Genomic DNA, 7,018 nt, shown 5'->3' on the forward strand with positions numbered 1-7,018 from the left:
CAATTTATATTAAATTTTTTGGCTTATATGCAATACACTATGCTGTTGCGAATTGACCCCCCTACCCCAAAAAATACACCCCTTAAGCTTTCTGTTGCGTATTGACCCCTCATTTTTTTTGCTCTTGTGCAATACACTATTATGCTGTTGTTTATTGACACCTCCCCTTTTTTTTTGGCAAAAATAAATTATATTTAAAGAAAATGTCTTTTTAATTTCTGAAATTTCTGTAATCTAAAATTTAAAATTTAAAATTCCAAATAGAATTTGCAACCATAATTACCCATTTAAATACATCCTAAAATTCTTTTTTAAAACAGTTAGTTCTCTCTTGATGGCTGTATTTTTGACATTTTCACCTGTTATGTCTGTTTGATTTATTCACACATCGTTGTCAATATAATGGAATTTGATGTGACCGTCATACAAGTGAGAGGTTTAGCTAGTTATAAAAGCAGGCTCAATCCACCATTTTCTACATAAGAAAGTGCCTGTACCAAGTCAGAATATAATAGTTGTTATTCATTCATTTCATGTGTTTGAGCTTTTGATTTTGCCATTTGATTAGGGACTTTCCGTTTTGAATTTTTCTCAGAGTTTAGTATTTTTGTGATTTTACTTTTTTCTAAAAACAAATTGGCAGCAAATCACCTCAAGACAATACATTTCGTTATACATGATTTAAAATTAGTGTAAGGGATGTAATTCAAACGTTACATTCATGTACTTAAATAAGTAATAGTCCGTCAAACAGGAAATCATTGTTTTCCCCCTTTTTTTGCCCCTAATTCCTAATTGGTTTAAGCTATAACCCTCAAAAGCCAATCCTAACCATCCTTTTGAGGAATGGAAAGTCGTGGTATAATTTCAGAGAGATCCATACAATGTTCCACAAGTTATTGTCTGGAAACTAGAAAAATGTTATTTTGGGCCCCTTTTTGCCTCCTTAAATCCCTAAACTGTTGGGAACACAACCCCTTAAATCAACCCCAACCTTTCTTGTGTGGTTATAAACCTTGTGTTCAAATTTCATACATTTCTATTTACTTATACTAAAGTTATTTAATTATTTAATGTAAATTTGAAAATAATTGATAATCATTATGAATGTCAAAAGTGTATATTTAATTTTGAAGTGTTTTGGTAGTGTTGATAAAAAAAACATGTTGCAAAAAAAGACTAGATGTGTCGAAACGACACGAATGGCCCTGTCTCAAAAAGTTGAAAAATCTGCAATTTCAACAACACATGTGAACACAAAAATGATGGTAGTCTCACATATCAAAATTCTGCTCAAAATCTTCAGGCTTTAAAAAAAATTTGGGGGAAAATTAGCAAAGCGGAACTAAACATAAACTTGATCTGTAACTCATTATGGTTAACTCACATACCAAAAATTAGCCCAATATCTGAAGGCCTTTAGAAAAAAAAGTCTGTATAACTGTGATTTTCAACAATTTATCGAAGTCCAAAGCCTGTAATTTTGGCAAAAATTAGCGGACCAGAACGAAACTAAAACTTCATCTAAAACTCATCATGGTGAACTCACATACCAAAAATCAGCCTAATATCTGAAGGCATTTAGAAAAAAAGCCCGTATAATGGTTTGTTGCAGAATGACGGAATGACAGAATGATGGAAAGATGGATTGATGGAAAGATGGAATGATAGAATGACAGACAAGGGTAAAACTATATGGCCCCGACAGCTTTGTTGAGAGGCCATATTTGTTGCGGGCCATAAAAAGCTTCATCATGTGTAATTACTAGTTCATGAAGATCAAAAATGTTCTCAACTTGGAAGAAAAACACAGCACTTGGTATCATTCCAACATGAACTGTACAGAAGCTGCTGCTTAATTTGATGAAAAGCCACAACTCTATCTAGCTACTGAGAAGTGCTACAATATTTATATATAAGCAGCACATAAACAGTAACAAGAAAGGCTGTTAACCTGTGAACTTTTAGACGACAGCAATTTCTCAATATTTAAACTTATCAGATTGATGTAGAAAACAGAAACTACATGAGACAAAACAGAAACTATACTTCCAGACCAGTACACCCTGCCCTTATTATGAAATCACATTCTCTCACAGATTAACTCCCTCTATATATTCCACTCACAATCATATACAATCACCCTCTCCATCATTCTATTTTTCTCCCTCCCTTTCTCACCCTTTCACCCTATCATAACACCCTTAACCACCTACCACCTAATACCCCTTCTGCTTCGTGTTAAGTCCCTATGAGAAAATTGGGTTAGTAGATGAATACGATATCATAAGATGTACCAGATATGGAAGATCTTAAAATTTTAGAAATGTGAAGGAAATTTAGAACTGATTGATATCAAACATAAATATATGAACCTGAGCCACTTTTAGAAATGTAGTCTTATTTTCTACACATAATGGTCATCATAGCATTCGTACAAAAGATTAACAGCCAACGTTACAGAAAGCCAAATTGTGTAATGTACATTTGAAAATAGAATGCTGTTTTGATTGATAAACATTATGGAGGCCAAAAAGTATATATCCCACTCTTAATTTTGAAGTGTTTTTGGTGTGTTGATTACAAAATATATTGAAAAAAATGAAAAAAAAACATAAATGAAAATTGCCAAATGGTATAAATCCAAATAGTTCAAAAACACATAAAACAAAAAGCCAAATGAAAAATGCCAAAGTTTAAAAATGCCAAATGGTATTAAAAATACCTGTCTGCTTGTACTAGCCAGCCAGCCTGTGGGTTAGCTGGACTTTAAGGTGCTAGTTCACCAAGACAAATGCCCACAGTAGGTCACCTATCTTTTCCTTTTGGAGTACCAGTTTTTAAGTCTTTGATTTGACTTGGGGGCTCAACATTTAACTAAAAAAAGATAAAAAAAAAAAAGGTCTCCTGTATAAATTAAAATTTGGTCTTAAAAAGTAAAATATTCCCTTTGTCCCCCACACCCAAATGGATAAAATAATGTAAATAAAAAGTCCCTCATTTCCCAAATAATCATAAAATGACCTGCCTCAACTTATAAATTAGGATAAAAACAGTAAAATATCTCCAATTAAAATTTAGATAAAAACAGTAAAATATCCTTAATTAAAATTTAGATAAAAACAGTAAAATATCCGATTAAAATTTTGATAAATGCAGAAAAATATCCCCAATTAAAATTTGGATAAACACAGTAAAATATTCCCAATTAAAATTTGGATAAAAACAAATAAAATTCTTTTTTTCCCCTTAAAAGCATGTTACAGAGCTTCACATGCAGACTGAGCCACCTCACTCTCAGATTGTTCCAGTAAAAAATCCCCAATTAAAATTTGGATAAAACAGTAAAAAATCCCCAATTAAAATTTGGATAAAAACAAATAAAATACTTTTTTCCACTAAGCAGCATGTAACAGAGCTTCACATGCAGACTGAGCCACCTCACTCTCAGTTTGTTCCAGTAAAAACAGTAAAATATCCCCAATTAAAATTTGGATAAAAACAGTAAAATATCCCCAATTAAACTTTGGATAAAAACAAATAAAATACTTTTTTCCCCTTAAAAGCATGTTACAGAGCTTCACATGCAGACTGAGCCACCTCACTCTCAGTTTGTTCCAGTAAAAACAATAAAATATCCCCAATTAAAATTTGGATAAAAACAGTAAAATATCCCCAATTAAAATTTGGATAAAAACAGTAAAATATCCCCAATTAAAATTTGGATAAAAACAAATAAAATACGTTTTCCCCTTAAAAGCATGTTACAGAGCTTCACATGCAGACTGAGCCACCTCACTCTCAGTTTGTTCCAGTAAAAACAATAAAATATCCCCAATTAAAATTTGGAAAAAAAAACAGTAAAATATCCCCAATTAAAATTTGGATAAAAACAAATAAAATACTTTTTTCCCCTTAAAAGCATGTTACAGAGCTTCACATGCAGGCTGAGCCACCTCACTCTCAGTTTGTTCTAGTAAAAACAATAAAATATCCCCAATTAAAATTTGGATAAAAACAGTAAAATATCCCCAATTAAATTTGGATAAAAACAAATAAAATACTTTTTTCCCCTTAAAAGCATGTTACAGAGCTTCACATGCAGGCTGAGCCACCTCACTCTCAGTTTGTTCCAGTAAAAACAATAAAATATCCCCAATTAAAATTTGGATAAAAACAAATAAAATACTTTTTTCCCTTAAAAGCATGTTACAGAGCTTCACATGCAGACTGAGCCACCTCACTCTCAGTTTGTTCCAGTAAAAACAATAAAATATCCCCAATTAAAATTTGGATAAAAACAGTAAAATATTCCCAATTAAAATTTGGATAAAAACAAATAAAATACTTTTTTCCCCTTAAAAGCATGTTACAGAGCTTCACATGCAGGCTGAGCCACCTCACTCTCAGTTTGTTCCAGTAAAAACAATAAAATATCCCCAATTAAAATTTGGATAAAAACAAATAAAAAACTTTTTACAATTAAAAGCATGTTACAGAGCTTCACATGCAGACTGAGCCACCTTGCTCTCATTTTCCCCCTTAAAAGCATGTTACAGAGCTTCACATGCAGACTGAGCCACCTCACTCTCAGTTTGTTCCAGTAAAAACAATAAAATATCCCCAATTAAAATTTGGATAAAAACAGTAAAATATCCCCAATTAAAATTTGGATAAAAACAAATAAAATACTTTTTCCCCTTAAAAGCATGTTACAGAGCTTCACATGCAGGCTGAGCCACCTCATTCTCAGTTTGTTCCAGTAAAAACAATAAAATATCCCCAATTAAAATTTGGATAAAAACAGTAAAATATCCCCAATTAAAATTTGGATAAAAACAGTAAAATATCCCCAAATTAAAATTTGGATAAAAACAAATAAAATACTTTTTACAATTAAAAGCATGTTACAGAGCTTCACATGCAGGCTGAGCCACCTCACTCTCAGTTTGTTTCAGTAAAAACAGTAAAATATCCCCAATTAAAATTTGGATAAAAACAGTAAAATATCCCCAATTAAAATTTGGATAAAAACAAATAAAATACTTTTTACAATTAAAAGCATGTTACAGAGCTTCACATGCAGGCTGAGCCACCTCACTCTCAGTTTGTTCCAGTAAAAACAATAAAATATCCCCAACTAAAATTTGGATAAAAACAGTAAAATATCCCCAATTAAAATTTGGATAAAAACAAATAATAATATACAATTAAAAGCATGTTACAGAGCTTCACATGCAGGCTGAGCCACCTCACTCTCAGTTTGTTCCAGTAAAAACAATAAAATATCCCCAATTAAAATTTGGATAAAAACAGTAAAATATCCCCAATTAAAATTTGGATAAAAACAAATAAAATACTTTACAATTAAAAGCATGTTACAGAGCTTCACATGCAGGCTGAGCCACCTCACTCTCAGTTTGTTCCAGTAAAAACAATAAAATATCCCCAATTAAAATTTGGATAAAAACAGTAAAATATCCCCAATTAAAATTTGGATAAAAACAAATAAAATATACAATTAAAAGCATGTTACAGAGCTTCACATGCAGGCTGAGCCACCTCACTCTCAGTTTGTTCTAGTAAAAACAATAAAATATCCCCAATTAAAATTTGGATAAAAACAGTAAAATATCCCCAATTAAAATTTGGATAAAAACAAATAAAATATACAATTAAAAGCATGTTACAGAGCTTCACATGCAGACTGAGCCACCTCACTCTCAGTTTGTTCCAGTAAAAACAATAAAATATCCCCAATTAAAATTTGGATAAACAGTAAAATATCCCAAATTAAAATTTGGATAAAAACAAATAAAATACTTTTTACAATTAAAAGCATGTTACAGAGCTTCACATGCAGACTGAGCCACCTCGCTCTCAGTTTTCCCTTAAAAGCATGTTACAGAGCTTCACATGCAGACTTGAGCCACCTCACTCTCAGTTGGTGCAAAAAATATTTTGACTGAGCCATCGCACATCAGTCAAACTGAGCCACCTCACTCTCAGTTTAACGTACCAGTAAGAATGGATACTTGATACGTATGACGGGGGACGTTCCTATACCTAAAAGGGAGGTATAGTATCTGTGAACCCCAAACACAGAGCGCGGCTTAACTTCGTCATACGTATACACAAGTATCCAATGCTAACTGATACATAACGTTGTCATGTTTTTCATGTCAGTCACTGAAAATAATTTTTACAACTGAAATAATAACAAAAACCTTGATTCCAAGTTGCCTGTGGTAGGAAGTGAAATAATATCAAAAACCTTGATTCCAAGATGCCTGTGTTAAGAAGTGAAATAACTTCTCTGTAAAATATATCTAGTTTTGAAATTGTTGATGGTTTTCTTAAGGATTGAAGAACATGTGGCATTCCGGTAAACACAGTGTGACAGCAACTCAACTATAAAGTAAAACCAGAAAGATATGAAAATGTAAAAAGTTGAGGTCTGGAGCTGGCATGTCAGTAACTGCTAGTAGTCTGTTGTTATTTATGTATTATTGTCATTTTGTTTATTTTCTTTTGTTTCATATTCTGACATCGAACTCAGACAACTCTTAAACTGAGTTTCACTGTGCATATTTTTGTGCGATTTTTTTTTCTACATTGGCTAGAGGTATAAGGGGAGAGTTGAGATCTCAAAAAAACATGTTTAACCCCGCCACAATTTTGTGCCTGTCCCAAGTCAGGAGCCTCTGGCCTTTGTTACTCTTGTATGATTTTCAATTGTAGTTTCTTGTGTATAATTAGTTTAGTATGATGTCCATTATCACTGAACAAGTATATATGTTTAGGGGCCAGCTGAAGGACGCATTAGGGTGCGGGAGTTTCTAGCTGCATTCAAGACCCATAAGGGGCCTTCAGCTGTTGTCTGCTCTATGGTCGAGTTGTTGTCTCTTTGACACATTCCCCATTTCCATTCTCAATTTTAGTCTTTAATCATTACTTTTTCAAATTATGACTTGGATTGAGAGTTGCCTCATTGGCACTCATACCACATATTCTTATA

At 32.5% G+C, this 7,018-nt stretch overlaps 1 long non-coding RNA gene across 1 annotated transcript; it reads right to left on the minus strand.

The window, feature by feature from the left end:
- Positions 1 to 1,941: 1,941 nt before the first annotated feature.
- On the minus strand, positions 1,942 to 5,919 carry LOC127720564 (uncharacterized). Its single transcript, XR_007990862.1, has 2 exons — positions 4,584 to 5,919; positions 1,942 to 3,956 (listed from the first exon to the last, which is right to left on the minus strand). It is a non-coding gene; the product is annotated as an uncharacterized LOC127720564 (long non-coding RNA).
- Between the last annotated feature and the right edge of the window lie 1,099 nt (positions 5,920 to 7,018).

Source organism: Mytilus californianus, unplaced genomic scaffold (genome assembly GCF_021869535.1).
Source record: "Mytilus californianus isolate M0D057914Y unplaced genomic scaffold, xbMytCali1.0.p SCAF_11, whole genome shotgun sequence".
NCBI lineage: Eukaryota > Metazoa > Mollusca > Bivalvia > Mytilida > Mytilidae > Mytilus > Mytilus californianus.